This window comes from Scyliorhinus torazame, chromosome 9 (genome assembly GCF_047496885.1).
Source record: "Scyliorhinus torazame isolate Kashiwa2021f chromosome 9, sScyTor2.1, whole genome shotgun sequence".
In the NCBI taxonomy this organism is placed as follows: domain Eukaryota; kingdom Metazoa; phylum Chordata; class Chondrichthyes; order Carcharhiniformes; family Scyliorhinidae; genus Scyliorhinus; species Scyliorhinus torazame.
Window position 1 is genome coordinate 109359232 of NC_092715.1, and position 19666 is coordinate 109378897.

At 48.3% G+C, this 19666-nt stretch overlaps 1 protein-coding gene across 1 annotated transcript in view; it reads left to right on the forward strand.

The window, feature by feature from the left end:
- The first annotated feature begins 4592 nt into the window (after window positions 1-4592).
- The window catches only part of LOC140429425 (inositol hexakisphosphate and diphosphoinositol-pentakisphosphate kinase 2-like), a 295210-nt gene continuing 280136 nt past the window's right edge, over window positions 4593-19666 (forward strand). The window contains 1 exon segment of the mRNA XM_072516386.1: window positions 4593-5005. The gene's annotated coding sequence lies outside the window, so the exon portion shown is untranslated.

Here is a 19666-nt window from a genome sequence, read left to right on the forward strand (position 1 = left end):
ACTGTTTCCAGGTAGTTCTGGATACTCTTATTTACCTGCCCGCAAACCACCTCATCCGCTAACAACCCCATGTCCAGCCTCCACAGCGGACGCTGCCCTCTCTCCTCCCTAAGCCGCAAATCCACCCAGTGCGGGGCATGGTCCGAGACTGTAATCGACGGGTATTCCGTCCCCGCCACCTTTGGGATCAACGCCCTGCCCAGAACAAAAAAGTCAATACGGGAATAAACTTTGTGGACGTGGGAGAAGAAGGAAAACTCCTTTACCCTCGGCCGTGTAAACCTCCAGGGGTCTATGCCCCCCATCTGCTCCATAAAGCCCTTCAACTCCTTTGCCGCCGCCGGCCTCTTCCCTGTCCTGGATTTCGAGCGGTCCAATTCAGGTTCAATAACCATATTGAAGTCCCCCGGCCCCCCCCCCCATGATCAAGTTGTGTGACTCAGGGTCTGGGATTTTGCCTAACACGCGCCTCATAAAATCCATGTTGTCCCAGTTCGGAGCGTAGACATTCACGAGCACCACTTGGACCCCCTCCAGCTTCCCACTCACCATTATATACCTACCCACTTTATCAGCCACAATTCCCCCTGCCTCAAATGCCACTCGCTTACTGATCAAAATTGTTACCCCCCTGGTCTTCGCGTCCAGCCCTGAGTGGAACACCTGACAAACCCAACCCTTCCTTAATCTCATCTGGTCGGTGACCTTTAGATGTGTCTCCTGCAGCATTGCCACGTCTGCCTTTAGTCCCTTTAAATGCGCGAACACGCATGCTCACTTCACTGGCCCATTCAGACCTCTCACGTTCCATGTAATCAGCCTGGATGGGGGCCTACCACCCCCCCCCCCTGACTAGCCATCACCCTTTTTAGGTGAGCCCCGAGTCCGCGCCCCCCACTTCCCCAAGCACCCTCTTAAGCAGCAGTCGCCCCTGACCTCCCATTTGTTCCCTGAAAATAATTTCTCCATTGCCAGCAAAGCAGCTCCCCCCCCCCCCCCCCCCATAGCACCAGAAACCTAATCTCCCAAATCAAACACCAACTCGACACTAGCTCACCCCCCACCACGCTTCCGAGAGTCAGCTGATCTATGCTGACCCCGATAACCCCCGCCCCTGATCAGACTATCACCTTATTGGTCGGACCCCTCTCCCCACATAGAAGAAAATCTATTTACAGGATCACATTCCCCAGTTAGTAAACAACAGCTCTCAAGAAGACATTAACATAACCATAAAGCAGGACAGACACACTCACTTAAAACCAAACCCAGTCTCCCAAAGGATAATGCTAACTTCAGCCCCCCCCCCCTATCAACTCCCACAATCAGAGTTAAGGCCACAATCAGATCAGCCATGATCTTATTCTATGGCAGAGCAGGACAGGCCTGTCTGCTTCCAAAATCCCTGCGTGGCCTACTCCTGCTTCGGTGCTATTTCATATGTTTCAAGAAAGGATTTATTATTTTTAAATTTTAAGAATGCATTAGTTTTGAATTTGCTTTGGTGTATTAACACATTTCTACATATCTAGTGTATATAAAACGTTATTTGCTTCGCTTGTTTGCTAAGCTTCTAAAGATCGCCATCTTCTGGACATCTCCATTATAGCAGGTAATAGAATTGTCTGATATCTTCTGTAGTAGTACTTACGTTCTATTAACACAGATTATGTATTGATATAAATATGAAACATTAACAGCTTACTGATGAAATTGATTATTCTATTTTTTCTGTAGTAGAAGAATCTGTACATATTTGAGCCAAACATTAAATTTGTTGCAACCCGATTAAAAATTGCTTTTTGAAACTTTAATTTTCTTCCAAGTGACAGAAGGAAGGAAATTCCTTTTTGGGAGCTGATTAAGAAATAGCAACTTTTTTTAACTCTTGGCAACAATGTAAAGTCAGGTTTCTCAGTGAGGCTGATGAAGTTGACATGCCTGTTTGTTTTTCAGTCTTTGTATTACAATTTTGTATGTCCATAAAAGGCAGCTCCTGCAGTTGAGTTTGTACAAAGTGTACAATTTTCATGGATGCATCAGTGGTATTAAGCTGCCAGAATTATGACTTATCTTATGCCACGGTAAAATCTATTTGTATTTCAAGAAAAAACACAAGACAAATTTCAAAACAGCATTCAGGTTTTCTTTTACTGAGTACTTTTTAGAAGAGTGTAATTCCTCATAAGGTACCATCTTTGTCAATCTCCACTTATTGCTCACCCTCTACCCAACCCCCCTCCACAACAGGATAAAAATAATCCTATTTCCAATTCTCTCCAGCTTTGACAGAGTCATCCAGGCTTCTATCTGCAGTATTTTACCTTCATTAAAGTTTTCATCCTTGTTTTCATATTTCTCAGTAGCCCCCTCCCCCATCTGTAACTTCATCTGCCCTCCAACACTTGTGCAAATCAAATTTTAATCGCTCCACTATTGGCAGCTATAAATTCCGCTGCTGAGGCCTGACGGCATAAGCCTCACCCTGGACTCTTTGCCTTCTCCCCTCCTTTAAGACACTTCTTAACCTACCTGTTTGATTGAGCTGTTGGTCATCTGCCCGAATTTTGTTATGTATCTTGTCGTCAAATTCTGTTTGATAACATTCCTGTGGAGGACCTTGGGATGTTTTACACCATTAAAGGAGCAGTGTGTTATCTCTGTCGCATACTCCCAAAACAGAATCTCATGATATTTGACTAGTTACACTATTGTAGCTTTGGGCAAGGTTTTTTGTGCCATGAAGCACCTTCTGAGGGCAGTAGAATTTCTAGCTATCTCGCAATATCTCAGAAAAAAGGATTGGTTTCCAGGGCACTTTTGCTGACTCACCGGATGAAAGATACTTTGTATTTGTAGACTCCTCCTGTTTACTTTCATCTCTCCTTTTCAGCGGGTCAGAGGCTAGATTGGAAGTCACAGTAAAAAATCAATCTATCGATTCCATGCCCCTGATCTGAATGGGTTCGTTCAGAGTTGAACATTTAATGGTGGTTAATGTTGCCCAGAGTGTGCTGCGTGTAAGAATAGGCCTTATTCCTTGTCTGAAGGGAAGACACGCAGCGCAGAACGGTCTCTGTTGATAATTACTACATGGTGCATACTGTATATTTAATAATTATCACAAAATTCACAAGAAATAAAAGCAAATTACTGCGGATGCTGGAATCTGAGACAAAAATAGAAAATACTGAACAATCTCAGCAGGTCTGACAGCATCTATGGAGAGAAAAGGGGGCTAATGTTTCGAGTCTGGGTGGCTTCAACAGAGTCACTCAGACAAATAGTCATTCAGCTCCCTTCCCTCTCCACAGATGCTGTCATACCTGCTGAGATTGTCCAGTATTTTCTGTTTTTGTCACAAGAAATAAGCTCAGCATTGACTTGAAATTACCTTCCCCCATACTTGATTTGTTCCATTTCAAAATTGTAAAAAAACATTTAAGAGTGTCCTTTGGAAAAGGAGGTAACCATTTTATTCCTGTGATCATTATTCACAAATGTTAATGCTGTAATACCTGACTTTTTTTCCTGAACCCTCTTCTGATGCTATCATGAATTATTTTGAGAAGAAACTGTACAAAAGGCAAAATCCCCAGTTTTGAAAGTGGTGTTCTGTCGAAAGTGGGCGGGGGAGCAATGGTGAGGGAAAAACAAATCGATGGAAGAAATTAAAATAAATTGATGGAAAAAAAAATGGGGTGAAGATAGAATCATAGAATTTACAGTGCAGAAGAGGGCCATTCAGCCCATCGAGTCTGCACCAGCTCTTGGAAAGAGCACCCTATCCCCATAACCCAGTAACCCCACCCAACACTAAGGGCAATTTTGGACACAAAGGGCAATTTAGCATGGCCAATCCACCTAACCTGCACATCTTTGGACTGTGGGAGGAAACCGGAGCACCCGGAGGAAACCCACGCACACACGGGGAGAACGTGCAGACTCCGCACAGAGTGACCCAAGCCGGTAATCAAACCTGGGACCCTGGAGCTGTGAAGCACTTGTGCTAACCACTATGCTACTCCCGAGGAGGGAGTTCACAGTCTTAAGTTGTTGAACTCAATGTAAGTCCAGAAGTATCTAATGCGCCTAATCGGTGGATGAGATGCTGTTCTTCCAGTTTGCGCTGGGTTCATTGGGTCAGTGTAGCAGGCCAAGGCCACACATGTGGACATGCGAGCAGGACGGTGAGTTAAAATGGCAAGCGACAAGGTCTGGGTCCTGCTAGCGGACCCAGTTTACATACATTATGGGAAGTACGTCTTGACATTTGTATACAATGTAAATATCACACATTCATTGTGCAATTTGTGGATCCTCCAATGTTGATTCAGAGGAAAACATAGCATTTCAGGTAAAATGCGAAATTCCATCAGGACGAATGATTTATGGTGATTAAGTCAAATTGTATTTTCATGACATAATGCATGTGAAGAGTATTGCCATTTGCTCGAATTCGATCACACACATTAATCTCTGCTTTCTACCTGCCTTCCAACAGGGTTGGGCTCAGGCTTTGATAAGTGATGAGGTCTCCTGAGCCCCCGTTTATTTTTGCATCGATTCAAATTTTACTCGGCGCGGCTGCTGGCCCCTGGCAGGTTGCAGGATGGGTGCGAGGGCGCCGCCGTTTTAAACAAAATGTGAAATGCCACAGATCCTCCGCACTTTGGCTCAAAAACGGCGAATCCAGCCCAACATCTCTCCAGGCGGCGAACTTATAAACAGATCCATATCTGAGACACCCCTTAAACATTCTTCTCACGGAATCTCCAGTAGTTGTCACGTCTGATGACTAGGGTGGATATGTCGAATGGCCTAAAATAACTTCATTCACCAACATCACCACAGCCACCTTCCCGGAACCGAGTTGGTTAACTGTAAAAGCGGAACTGAAATGAGCGGGTGGGACGCGGAAGTCGGCTGGTCCGGACACTTCCGGTGGTGGGCCGAATGGGAGCCGGAGTGTGTGGCAGCGCGGGGAGGGGGATGCCAGCGGCAGGTAAGGGACGGTCAGAGAGGAATGACAGGGTGTTTGAGGCAGAGGCGCAGCGCCTCCCTCTGGCTCAGGCCGTGTGTTTGATGTGAAGTCCCGTTGCCTCCCCGTCCTGGTCTTGGGTTACATCCTGAGGTAGTGGGCCCGGCCGGCCGGCCACCTCACAGGGCAAATGGCCGCCTGGGGGCTTTGATTGGCTGAGAGTTGGTTACTTCTCGCAGATTGGTTATTCGCGGTGTAATAATGGCATTTGTCAATAATGCGATATCTGGCATATGGATTGGATTTGTTTTATTGTCACTTGTACTGAGTTACAGTGAAAAGTAATTTTCTGCATACAGTCCAGACAGATTGTTCCATGAAAAAAAACATAGGCAACGAATGAAGCACATGGAGTGCAATACTACTCAGCAGTGAAGATGAAATGAAAATCGCGTATTGTCACAAGTAGGCTTCAAATGAAGTGACTGTGAAAAGCCCCTAGTTGCCACATTCCGGCGCCTGTTCGGGGAGGCTGGTACGGGAATTGAACCATTCTGCTAGCCTGCCTTGGTCTGCTTCAAAAGCCAGCGATTTAGGCCTGTGCTAAACCAGCTGTGCAAAGAGATCTGTTCAGTCCATAAGAGAGTCATTCGGAAGTCTGGTAACAGCGGGAAAGAAACTGGGCGGGATTCTTCGTGCCGAAATCAGTCCGTTGCCGTTCCCCGGAGAATCGGCAGCAATCTGGCGCGGGCGTTCGACACGGTGCCGATCGGGGGGCCATTGAAAAAGGTCCCCGCAGCGCTTCTCCAGGTGCAGCTGGCTGAGTTCCCACCGGCGTGGTTCTCCCATTGTTCCACCTGGTGTGCACTCGGCGTAGTGGCAGCGGACTAACTCCGCGGCCGCCCTGGTGGGGGGCGGGTGGATCATTCACCGGGGGGGCCTCCAGGACAGTCAGGCTATTGATCGTGGGCTACCAATCCGCGGGCGCGCGCGATCTGGAGGTCCTATCTTCTTGATGCCGGTCTGCAGTGTGGGCCCGCCATGTCACGTGGAGCAGCCGACACAGGCCGCTGCCGTGCGCATGCGTCGACCCCCAACTGGAAGTGCCCCGTATCGGCAGCCGGAGCTGCGAGGAGCACTCCAGGGCCCTGCTAGCCCCCTGCAAATCGCAGAATCACCCTGGACTTGCTCCAGGTAGGTCCAGAGTGATTTGTGCGTGTTTTTTCATGGGCTTGGAGACATAGCCCAATTATTGGAGAATCCCACCCACTGTTTTTGAACCTGTTAATGTATGTTCTCAAACTTTTGTACCTCCTGCCCGATGGAAGAAGTTGGAAGAGACAATAACCCAGGTGAGAGGGATCTTTGATTATGCTGCCCGCTTTCCCGAGGCAGTAGGGGGTGTAGACAGAATCAATGGATAGTAGGCAGGTTTGTGTGATGGACTGGGTTGTGTTTACGACTCTCTGTAGTTTCTTAACCGTCTCGTGCCAAGCAGTTTCCATACCAGGCTGTGATGCAGCCAGATAGGATGCTTTCTGAGGTGCATCTGTAAAAATGGATAGGCGTCAATGTGGATATGGCAAATTTCCTTAGTTTCCTGAGGAAGTATAGGCACTGTTTTTCTTTCTTGGTTGGAGCGTCGACGTGGGTGGACCAAGACCGATTGTAGGTGATGTGCACATCTCGGAATTTGAAGCTGTCAACCATCTCCACCTTGGCATCATTGATGCAGACAGGGGTGTGTACAGTACTTTGCTTCCTGAAGTCAATATGAGCCACGCACAATATTGTTTTAGCTTTTATGTCACTGAAATAAACAGTTGCCATCTTTGCATTTTGCTGCACGTCACATTAGCCACACAGTACCGAATTGGGCTCTCCATGTTTTCTTGGGAAATCCTTTAAGGTGTTTTGTGACTCCCTGATATCCTAGATGTTTTCTCAGTGATCAACCCTATTCCGCCATCAAGCACAATGGTATGCTCTCCAATGATACATGGCTTAGTTTTTCTCAGCTTAAAGTGTTCAGTTATGCCAGTAAACTAGCTGTTCTATAAATAGTTAAACTATTTTGCAATGCAAGAATACAAAATCATATTCAGATAAGTTGTCATTTGCCACAGCTTTTTGAGATCCTGAAAACTTTTTTGTATTTTAGCACTATTTTGTTTTTCAACATGGCCTACACCTTAATTAAAATATTTAGATTTTAAGCATCGTGTGAACTGCGCTTGTGTCCTTAAAAAAGCAAAGTCGCCATAATTCCAGGTGACCATCGGCTGTTTTCCCCTTTGAGGGGGAGAGCTGACTGGTGGTGATTGAACCCAAGGATCACCACACCTCGGGTGAGGGCAAGGTTGAGAAAGAGAGTCTTCATGAATAACCTCAGCCTGTACGGGAATTGAACCTAACCCGTGCTGCTCTGCATCAGGAAGCTGTCTAGCCACCTGAGCTAAACCGGCCTCCGGGAGCTTATAGTTACAAGTACGCTGGCTGCATGGTTACTTGTAGAACCTGTATGAGCTTTTCAACTTGTAGCAAGGAGGGGGCTGACTCTTACAACTGCAGGATATCTTGAATTTATGTATTGTCTGGTTCCATCCATGTTAAGGTCAATATTACATGCACCATATTCACTGGATTTTACTTGCACAGCCCTGGTGCCTATTACTCTGAGAAGGTATGTCTAACTAGCATCAGCTCAATTCAGTGACTCGTGGGAAGAAGATGTAAGCATTTCCTTCCTAACCCCATCGCTACAGTTCTGCTCTTAAGGGTCTGATGCATTCCTTTGAAAATTGGTCAACTATGTTTGCTTTTTGAATTCTACATATTTGAACTGAATCAATGGATTTTCAAGCTATATTCAGTCTGGTCATCCTTGATGAGCAAGCCTGTTGAACACAAATAGGAAAAGGCTATTTTGCATAGATTATCATAGAATTTACAGTGCAGAAGGAGGCCATTCGGCCCATCGAGTCTGCACCGGCTCTTGGAAAGAGCACCCTACCCAAGGTCAACACCTCCGCCCTATCTCCATAACCCAGTAACCCCACCCAACACTAAGGGCAATTTTGGACACTAAGGGCAATTTATCATGGCCAGTCCACCTAACCTGCACATCTTTGGACTGTGGGAGGAAACCGGAGCACCCGGAGGAAACCCACGCACACACTGGAAGGATGTGCAGACTCCGCACAGACAGTGACCCAAGCCGGAATCGAACCTGGGACCCTGGAGCTGTGAAGCAATTGTGCTATCCACAATGCTACCGTGCTGCCCTCAATGCTACCGTGCTGCATAAAATAGTTGTGGTGTTCAAAAGGTAAGGAGATATGACACACTTTTTTATTTAGCACCAAAAAAATTCTGTTGCCAGTTTGGTTTAGGATGATAACATTCCTTCAAATGATTGGGACAACGAGCCCCAATCTCAGTGGGGGTGAGACAGCAGATATGGGTCTAAGAGGGGGTTGAATGCCCAAAATATGCTGGTATCCAATATCACCCACTTTGGATTTTATTGAAGGTAGCATATTCTAAGGTGATTGGAAAACTCTCAAGGAGATGTTGTCAGCTATTTAAACAACCGAGTCATAGATGTCTATAGCACAGAAAAGTCCCTTTGGCCCATCGTGTCTGCGCCAATCAAAAACAACCAATTCTAATCCTATTTTCCAGCACTTGATCCATAGCCTTGTATGCCTTGGCAGCACAAGTGCACATCCAAATATTTAAAAATTTTTCTGAGTGTTTCTGCCTCCACCACCCTTTCAGGCAGTGAGTTCTAGACTCCCACCACCTTCTAAACCCCCCCGCACCTTACCGTAAATCTATGCCCCCTGGTCATTGACCCCTCCACCAAGGGGAAAAGTTTCCTCCTGTTTATTCTATCTATACCCTTCATAACCTTATGCATCTCAATCATGTGTTCCCCCCCCCCAGTTTACTCTGTTCCAAGGAAAACAACCCCAGTCTATCCAATATCTGTGGTTTGGGGCTTTTACTCAGGAGCCTGTCTTTAACAGCCAGTGCAAGTGTTTACTGAACTGCTAGAATTCCTTGGGGCCAACCAGGTGAGAGCACAGTGGGGAGTCTTTAATCAGTGAAACTGACAAGAGTGGAAAACATTTAAAGAGAGAAACTGCTTTGCTGCTGCCCCACCAATAGGAAAGTCTCTTGTACATTGCACTTTCTCTGAGTGTGTGATTTCACTGCTTCATAGGTGATTTCAAACTTTTTGGATGTCATTTTGTCTGCCTTGAACTTTATTCACCTTGGTTTCCCTGCTGTTGGCATTCACTGCAGCATTGGAGCAGTGTATGCAGATGAGGTCAACACGAGTAGCCATACGAACAGCAGGAGGAGGCACAGCTGCTTTCTCAACAACCACGTCCCGCTCCACAGAACAGAGCCTTCGCTCAACGGAGCAGACACCTCCAACATGAAGCATACAGGTCGAGGATCAATTATTCTCCGTGAATGGAGCACGTGAGCCTCAGGATGCTCAGGTTTTCATAGATTCATAGAATCCCTACAATGGAGAAGGAGGCCATTTGGCCCAAATAGTCTGTAACAACCCTCTGAAAGAATACATCACCCAGGCCCACTCTCTCACATCTTTGGGCACTAAGGGGCAATTTAGCATGGTCAACCCACCTAAACTGCACATATTTGGGCTATGGGAGGAAACTGGAACACTCCGAAGAAACCCACACAGACGCAGGGAGATCGTGCAGACTACACTATCACCCAAGGCTCGAATTGAACCCGGGTCCCTGGCACTGTGAGGCAGCAATGCAACCACTGTGTCACCATGCCGCCCTTGTTGCAGACATCTGCACCCTCTTGGAACAAGACCTCCTTTCAAGGACACCAGGTGGGGGCACATTGCCAGCGGCCATTAAAGTCATCACTGCCCTGAGTTTGTTCGCCTCTGCCTCCTTCCAGGGATCTGCTAGTAACATCTGCAGAACTTCACAATTTTCTGCCTAATAGTGTATGTGACTGTTATGTTTGCTAAGATTGCCACTTATGTCCACTTTAATACTGATGAGCCTGATCAGACAATAAGGACTCTCATTTGCTGCAGTGGTTGGATTCTCACAGATATCGGGTATTCGCTGTATACATGGAAATCAAGGTGCCCTCAGATCATTCTGGAGATTTTATCAATTGTAATGGATTCCACTGTTCAGCTTGTCTGTGACCGCCAAAAGGTTGTCATGCCTGTCTGTGCTAGTTATCCTGGAAGCTGCTATGATTAGATTAGATTTGGATTCATTTTCACATGTAACGAGGTACAGCGAAAAGTATTGTTCTGCATACAGTCCAGGCAGATAGCTCCATACATGACAACATAGAACATATGATAAATACATGAAGATTCCCCCTGTGGCAGTTATATCTACCATATCTTTTACGCACATCCATAGAGCTTGAGTTGGTTGCTCCTTGGGGATGAGGAGGATCTGGCTGACGGTAGATGTGATCCTGTGGCTCTGGTTGTACAAGTGCTATATGACCATGAGCAATCGTTGAGCAAACTTGGGCTATTGACTGCTAGATTCAGGTGCCCAGACAGATTTGGAGGTGGTGTTCACTATGCACCAGTGAGAATCTCCAGTACTTCATAACACAATGCAGAAAGGAAATGCAGGAGGAGGAGGCTGCTGATTTATTGCCGTTCTTCTCCGATGCAGAGTAACCAGGTGTGGGCAAAGATGTCTGCAGTCACCCACTGGCTGCCAGAAAGCCCCACAACTCATTTGGAGAGCTGGTGTGGACATAATGGATTGAGTGGCCTCCTTCTGAGCAATAACAATTCTGTGATTCTGTGAGCTGCCTTCCACAGACACATTTCAGCTCATCTAGTCGTGAGGCTATATGGTAGTGCAATGATAAGTCCTCTGTACTGCCCCTGAAAAAAATCATTCCCATTACCACAAATCCAACCAATGTCATTTTCCAGCCTGGTCATACCATTCACCTGAAGGCTCTGTTCATTTGGGATGTGTTACTAACTGCTGCCCCTATATTCAACCTCTTTAGTTGGTCACAACAAAGGTTTAAGTTTATTTTTTATAAGGATATGCCTTTTCCAAATCAGAATGTGTTTTAAGCTGTAATCCCAATCAAAGAAGGTTTTCTTGAACCAGAGAGCAAATCTATTCACCACTAAACCCGAGGAAAAATAATAAAAACATGATGCCCTCATTCATGCAGTCACACCCACACCACACGTCCTTTAATTGTCCTTGAGCCATAGATTTTAAATGTTATGGCCGCTTTACGTTGGCTGGCTTCCTAGATGTAGTCATATGTAAAAGATGTTACAATTATTACGAGGTCTCTTTTTGCTGGTAAGTTTCTGATAGAGCCGGCTTCTTGAACTGGGTGACATGTTTCTTCTAAGAGAGAGAAAGCCTTAAGCTTGTTGCCTCTGCTGAAAACGTTTTGGACACCACCTCTGTCACTTGCAATCTCTCACTAGTGGCTGTGGTGACAATGTTTCAATATCCAGTACTTTGCATTTGTAATGTCTCAATAGACCGTTACATGTTTTGATGACTGTCTGGATTATGGGAAATGTCTCTCTCCCCTGTGGGTGATACGATGGTTTCTCACCTTGGAATGAGGCCTTGCATTTTAAGCAGTTTGCTCTGAGTTCAAATTCCAAAAGTTCTAGTCAGTTGAAGTTGAAAAATAATAATTTCAAAAGTAAAGGGGCACAGCCTCATAATAGATGCAACAAATGAGAATGTCATTTCAAATAGTGTTTGATTAATTTAAATAAACATAGTGCAGCAGGAACATTGTTATACAAACCCAAATGGTATCTGCTCCCTATTATTGCTACAGTGTGCAACCGCTGCGGTTTCAAATGGACAGCTGTTTGTTCCCCGATTCTGACAGCTAAGATACCCATAGTGGATGTCTTCTAGGTTTTGGAGCTTGTATGAGTCCTGCCAAAGACTGTCATATTTTGTACCTGTGGACTTCCGGTTGCGGCTATGCGGAGCTAAGCCGCACGATTCGGCAGCTCCCGCTACTACGGAATTTTGGGCTCATTGGAGGAGCCCCAACGGAATTTTTTTGACGACAACCCGTGGGGAAGTGAAGAGAGAGGTCCCCCTCCAACCTTTTATAGACCGGACTAGAAGTGCAACGGCCAAAAAAGCGGCACTGGAGCAGCGGGAGAAGTGAGGGGGAAAAAATCAAAATGGTGGCGGCCGGGGACAAAGCGGAGTGTGGGCCTGAGCTGCAGGAGTTCATCAAGCGCTGCTTCGAGGAGCTGCGCAAGGAGATGCGCAAGGAGATGCTGGCACCTATGTTGGCGGTAATTGAAGGACTAGGGATAACCCAGAAGGCCCACGAGGTGAAGATCCAGGAGGTACAGAAAAGAGTGAGTGAGAATGAGGACGAGCTCTTGGGCCTGGCGGTGAGAGTGGAGGAGCACGAGGCGCTGCACAAGAGGTGGGCGGGAAGACTCGAAGATCTGGAGAACAGGTCGAGGAGAAATAATCTGCGGAACCTGGGTCTCCCAGAAGGAGTGGAGGGGGCCAATGCTATGGCATACGCGGGCACGATGATCGGGGTGATGATGAGCGCGGAGGCTCCTTCGAGGTCGCTGGAGCTGGACGGGGCACACCGGGTGCTGGCGAGGAAGCCCAAGGCAAATGAGCCGCCAAGGGCGATGGTGGTGAGATTTCACCGGTTCACGGACAGAGAGTGGGTCCTGAGATGGGCCAAGAAGGAGTGGAGCAGTAAGTGGGACAATGCAGAGATCCGAATATACCCGGACTGGAGCACGGAGGTTGCTAAGCGGAGAGCGGGTTTCAACCGGGCCAAAGCGGTGCTGCATCGGAAAGGAGTGAAATTTGGAATGCTGCAGCCAGCGCGGCTGTGGGTTACATATAAGGACCAACACTACTACTTCAAAACGCCTGAAGAGGCGTGGACCTTTATACAAACTGAAAAGTTGGACTCTAGCTGAGGGTTTGTGAGGGTGGAGGGTGTTTGAGGGTTGATGTGTGATGGTTGTTGTATATAGGGGGTCAATCACATGCAGGAAATGTTACATGGGCTGGGGAGAGACAAGGCCGCGACAGAGCTGCGCCAGAGGGGGCGGGGCAGGCTTTGGAAAGCGCGGGTTTTTTTTCCCGCGCGTGGGAAGAAAGACGAAGGAACGTATATTGATTGGGAGACTCCCACATGGGGGGGGGGGGGGGGCAAAGGGACGGCGGGGGAAGCCGGGGTCAGCTGACTTACGGGAGTGGTATGGGGGAGCAAAAAAGCTAGACTGGTCTAGCAGGGGAGGGGAGGGGAGGGGGAGGGGAAGGGGGGAAGGAAAGGGTTGCTGCTGCACTGGCCGAAAGGGAATGGGACACAGAAGAGGTGGTCAGGACGGAGGTCCCCCGGCTGGGGGACTGGAGTGTGAGGGAGACGTGGACACGGGACTGGCCCAGAAAAGGAGATGGCTAGTCGGCGGGGCGGGAGGGGGGGAGAAAAAAAAGAGAGCCCCTCCAATCCGGCTGATAATGTGGAACGTGAGGGGCCTGAATGGGCCGGTGAAGAGTGTTCGCGCACTTGAAGGGACTGAAGGCAGACGTGGCTATGCTCCAAGAGACACACCTGAAGGTGGCGGACCAGGTCAGGTTAAGAGGGGGATGGGTAGGACAGGCATTTCACTCTGGACTGGACGCGTAAAATAGAGGGGTGGCAATTTTGGTGGGAAAGCATGTGTCATTTGAGGCCAAGACTATTGTAGTGGATAATGGAGGGAGATATGTGATGGTGAGCGGTAGGTTGCAAGGGACGTGGGTGGTGTTGGTAAATGTATACGCCCCGAACTGGGATGATGCTGGATTCATGAAGCGCATGTTGGGACGCATTCCGGACCTGGAGGTAGGAGGCCTGATAATGGGAGGGGACTTCAATACAGTACTGGACCCAGCACTGGACCGCTCCAGATCAAGGACGGGAAAGAGGCTGGCGGCGGCCAAGGTGCTTGGGGGGGTTTATGGATCAGATGGGGGGAGTGGACCCATGGAGGTTTGCAAGACCGCAGGCCAGGGAATTTTTTTTCTTCTCCCACGTCCACAAAGCCTACTCCCGGATAGATTTTTTTGTCCTGGGCAGGGCGCTCATCTCGAGGGTGGAGGGGACGGAGTATTCGGCCACAGCCGTTTCGGACCACGCCCCGCACTGGGTGGAAATGGGGCTCGGAGAGGAGAGGGACCAACGCCCGCTGTGGTGGCTGGATGTGGGACTGCTGGCAGATGAGGTGGTGTGTGGGAAGGTGAGCGGGTGTATCGAAAGGTACTTGGAGGCCAACGACAATGGGGAGGTGCGAGTGGGGGTGGTATGGGAGGCGGTGATAAGGGGAGAGCTAATCTCCATCAGGGCTCATAGGGAGAAGACAGAGGGCATGGAAAGGCAGAGGTTAGTGGGGGAGATTTTGAGAGTGGACAGGAGATCCGCAGAGGCCCCGGAGGAAAGATTACTTGGGGAAAGACGACGGCTCCAGACGGAGTTTGACCTGTTGACCACGGGGAAGGCGGAGGCACAGTGGAGGAAGGCGCAGGGGGCGACCTACGAGTATGGGGAAAAGGCTAGTCGGAGGACGGCAGTGAGGGAAATAGGGGGAATCAAAGATGGAAGGGGAGCCACGGTTCGGAGTGTAACGAACATAATCAAGGTATTCAAGGCCTTCTATGAAGAGCTGTACAGATCCCAGCCCCCAGTGGGGGAAGAGGGGATCAGACGATTCCTAGGTTCCTGAGGGTGGAGGAACAAGAGGTGGCTGGTTTGGGGGCACCAATCGAGTTGGAGGAGCTGAGCAAGGGCTTGGGGAGTATGGAAGCGGGGAAGGCCCCGGGGCCGGATGGGTTCCCGGTGAAGTTCTACAGAAAGTACGTAGACCTGTTGGCCCCGCTACTAGTGAGGACCTTTAACAAGGCAAGAGAGGAGGGGACCCTGCCCCCGACAATGTCGGAAGCGACAATTTCCTTGATTCTAAAGTGGGACAAGGACCCACTGCAATGTGGATCGTACAGGCTGATTTCGCTCCTCAATGTGGATGCTAAGTTATTGGCAAAAGTGCTGGCCACGAGGATTGAGGACTGTGTCCCGGGGGTGATCCATGAGGACCAGACGGGATTCGTAAAGGGCAGGCAATTAAACACTAATGTGCGGTGGCTATTAAACGTGATAATGATGCCATCGGAGGAGGGAGAGGCGGATATAGTGGCAGCTATGGACGTGGAAAAGGGCTTTGACCGAGTAGAGTGGGAGTACCTCTGGGAGGTACTGCGTAGGTTTGGGTTCGGGGGAGGGTTTATCAGCCAGGTTAAGCTCCTTTACAGAGCCCCGGTGGCGAGTGTAGTGACGAACCGGCGGAGGTCGGAGTACTTTCGGCTGTACCGAGGAACGAGGCAGGGGTGCACCCTGTTGTTTGCATTGGCGATCGAACCCTTGGCCATGTCACTGAGGGAGTCTAATAAATGGAGGGGGGGTGGTCCGAGGGGGAGAAGAGCATCGGGTGTCGCTATACGCGGATGACCTGTACGTGGCGGACTCAATGGAGGGGATGGTGGAGGTCCTGCAGACTCTAAGGGAGTTTGGGGAGTTTTCGGGCTATCAGCCCAATGTAGGGAAGAGTGAGCTCTTTGTAATACAGGCAGGGGACCAAGAAAGAGGGATAGGGGACCTACCGCTGAGGAGGGCGACGGGGAGTTTTCGGTATCTGGGAATCCAGATAGCCAGGAGTTGGGGGGCCCTACATAATCTGAATCTGACGAGGTTGGTGGGCCAAATGGAGGAGGACTTCAAAAGATGGGACATGTTACCGCTCTCGCTGGCGGGTAGAGTGCAGTCGGTCAAAATGGTGGTCCATCCGAGGTTTCTGTTTGTGTTTCAGTGCCTTCCCATTGTGATCACCTCGGGCTTTTTTAAGAGAGTAGGTAGGAGTATTATGGGGTTTGTGTGAGCAAATAAGACCCCGAGGGTAAGGAGAGGAACGCAGTAGGGACTGAGGTCAGTTGGCGCTGCCAAACCTAGGGAGCTACTACTGGGCAGCAAATGTGGCGATGATCCGCAAGTGGGTCATGGAAGAAGAGGGAGCGGCATGGAAGAGGATGGAGATGGCGACCTGTAAAGGAACGAGCTTGGGAGCGTTGGTGACGGCACCGCTGCCGTTCTCGCCGTCAAAGTATACCACGAGCCCGGTGGTGGCGGCAACGTTAAGGATCTGGGGCCAGTGGAGACGGCACAGGGGTGCAGTGGGAGCCTCGGTGTGGTGCCCGATTAGGGGTAACCACCGGTTTGTCCCGGGGAAGATGGGCTGGCATCGGGTGGGGATTAGAAGAATGGGGGACCTGTTCATTGACGGGACATTTGCGAGCCATGGGGCACTGGAGGAGAAGTTTGAGTTACCCCGGGAAATGCTTTTAGATATACGCAGGTGAGGGCCTTTGTGATGCGACAGGTCAGGGAATTCCCGTTGCTCCCGGCACAGGAAATTCAAGACAGGGTGATCTCGGGTGTATGGGTCGGGGAGGGCAAGGTGTCGGCAATACACCAAGAGATGAAAGAAGAGGGGGAAGCGCTAGTAGAAGAGTTAAAGGGTAAATGGGAGGAGGAGCTGGGGGAGGAGATCGCGGAAGGTCTGTGGGCTGATGCCCTGGGTAAGGTTAATTCCTCCTCCTCGTGTGCCAGGCTCAGCCTGATACAATTTAAGGTGGTTCACAGAGCGCACTTGACGGGGGCGAGGTTGAGTAGGTTCTTTGGTGTAGAGGACAGATGTGGAAGGTGCTCAGGGAGCCTGGCGAACCATGTCCATATGTTTTTGTCATGCCTGGCACTGGAGGGGTTCTGGAGAGGAGTGGCGGGAGCAATATCTCAGGTGGTGAAAGTCCGGGTCAAGCCAAGCTGGGGGCTAGCAATATTTGGAGTAGTGGACGAGCCGGGAGTGCAGGAGGCGAAAGAGGCCGGCATTCTGGCATTTGCGTCCCTAGTAGCCCGGCGAAGGATCTTGCTAATGTGGAAGGAGGCGAAGCCCCCTAGCGTGGAGGCCTGGATAAACGACATGGCTGGATTCATAAAGCTGGAGAGGATTAAGTTTGCCTTGAGAGGGTCTGCACAGGGGTTCTACAGGCGGTGGCAACCGTTCCTAGACTATCTCGCGGAGCGTTAGAGGAAAGTCGGTCAGCAGCAGCAGCAACCTAGGGGGGCAGGGGGGGGGCGGAATGAGGGATTGCTTGGGAGGATGGATGAGCATGAGATAACATGAAGGGTGGGGAAAACTGGCACGTGTGGGAGAGAGCCAGTGTATAAAGCTATGTATATATCTTGCTCAGTGCGATTTTGTGTTATTTTGTTCTGGGGGGGGTTATTTGTAAGGGGAAAAAATTGTGTTGTTGAAAAACTTTAATAAATATATTTAAAAAAAAAAAAAATATTTTGTACCTGTACAGTGACAGATTCAGTTATTGGGGCAGGTGACAGCATGGGGTCACTGTCTGATGGATGGGTCATGCAGGGGATGAGAAATTGATGTGCATTGAAAAGTCTCCACTTCTTTCTGCCCTTCATCCTCTCTTGGCCCACCTGGATTTCTCTGCTAACCAAGAGCTAGATCGTACTTTGCTGTCTGCCTGTGAGGCATTGAACTACCAATATGAAGCTTTCATCCATCCTATATAAAGTGGCAGACAGTTTTCAGGCCATTGGTCTGGGCTAGCACACACTTGATTGCTAGTCATGTTTGATTCTCCATGTGGGTTGCCATTCTTTCCATGTGTTGGTGGAGGGGGTGTATGTGACAATGCATTCTCGGAGTGCTTTTCCCTCTCATGAGGACTGCTCAGTCTTTTCCTACTGTTCCTCCTTCATCAATCTTGAAGAATTGTGGGTGATGAAAGACATGAATTGTTGCTGACATGGGAAAGGCTTCAAAATCTACCTTGTGCATGTCATAACATTTCTGTTCATGGTGGATCAGTTCAACACAAGTGACTGTATGTAACAAGTGGCCATATTGAATGCTGTCCCAGGTATGTGGGAGACCTCCTCTCTCCATGGACTGTCGAACTCTCCTTGTTCCTCCATAGTGGTTTTTTCATTGTAAGTCTGCCTCTCCCTGCAGTTGTGTGTTTTTCTGTAATGAGAGAAAGCAGAGTTGAGTGTGAGAAGAGGTATGTGTGGAGATCATGGAATGTTAACATTTATGGAAGCGACTGAGGGATGTGTGTGAGATATCAGTAAGGTGGGGGGGAGGGGGGTCTTTGTTGCCTGAAGAATAAAATGAGTGGAACTGCAAGTATGTTGATCTGAGGAGTTATGTTCAGGAGATTTCTGGGGAAGCCAGAGTGGGGATTAGCAACTAAAACAGTTATACCCTTATTAGGTTATGAAACTTCCTCTGACACTAAATCTGGCTGTGAGGGTCTTCACTCTTGCTGCTCGCTACTCAACTTTCTAGCTATGCCTGTTTAGTCTGGGTGACTGACCTAATCCTCCGTGTGCAGGAAACTAGACTTCTCTCCCTACTGCCTCCAGCATCACCTCCTAGGCAGGGGTCTGAGAGCCACGTTCCCATGTCACCAAGACCTTCTTTCCACAGGCTTTAGAAAGAATATTGAATGTAGCCATTCTGACCCAACAGGTGCAGGTTATCATACCTGCACCCTCGTCATTGGCCAGGATACCTGGACACGGGTACTAATATTGTGACTTGAGTTAAACAATTGAAACAAACCAGTTCCCGACGCATTGCACCCTAACCCACTGAGTGGATCAGTTGAAATAAAATTCCACCTAGTGTGTCCAGTAGACTCTTCTGTAATAAATCTCACTTTACATTCTCTTATTGAGCAATGGCATTGATCATCTATTTAATTAGTGGGTTCAGGATAGATGGGGAATACAGCAGCCAATATTAAATAAATTCCAATTCACGAATAGATCTGGAAAATAATCAAAATGTGCCTCCTTTGGTATTCACTTTCAAACATTAAAGCTCCTTCCTTTCAAACCTGTAGCATCTGTGATATGCTTTCTCTATGTTGGAAAGTGCAAGATTTGTGGCTCTGGTTCTTTGATGAATCAGTGAAATCGGGGGCTATTAATAGATTAGCCTTTTCCTGATAAGCATGCGATCCGTTGGTGCTTTGATCAGAATATTATGAGCTCTAATTATATCTGCCTCCCCCTAAGCCAGGTCATGGTCAGGTGTGATTGCTTGTAGACTGTACCTGGAAATCACCGATTAATCTTAGTACTTAATTTTAAAATAATCTAAATTGCTTTGTAAGACTGTCACTAAAATATGGTCTGTTAACTACAGTTTCATTTGCTACAATCTAGCTGGCAGGAAAATTAAAAGCCAAGTGTGAGATAATTTCTTCAGTTTCATAGTTGTTGCTTGGGCATCTTTCGAAAATATGACATCTTCATTTTGCGTACAATTTAGTCATTCTTTGGTGTATGGGGAAATGAAAAGATTACCTTTCTTTTAGGTTCTCAGAAGAATTCTGCACATACTACACAGGCACTTGGATGTCCCCTCAAGCATTGCAAGCAATGCAGTCATAATTTTCAGGAAATGGCTTGGGACAAAAATACGCTGAATCCTCAGGACAGGGTAGGCTCTTGCACTGCAAACGTTAGTTTGTCTATATG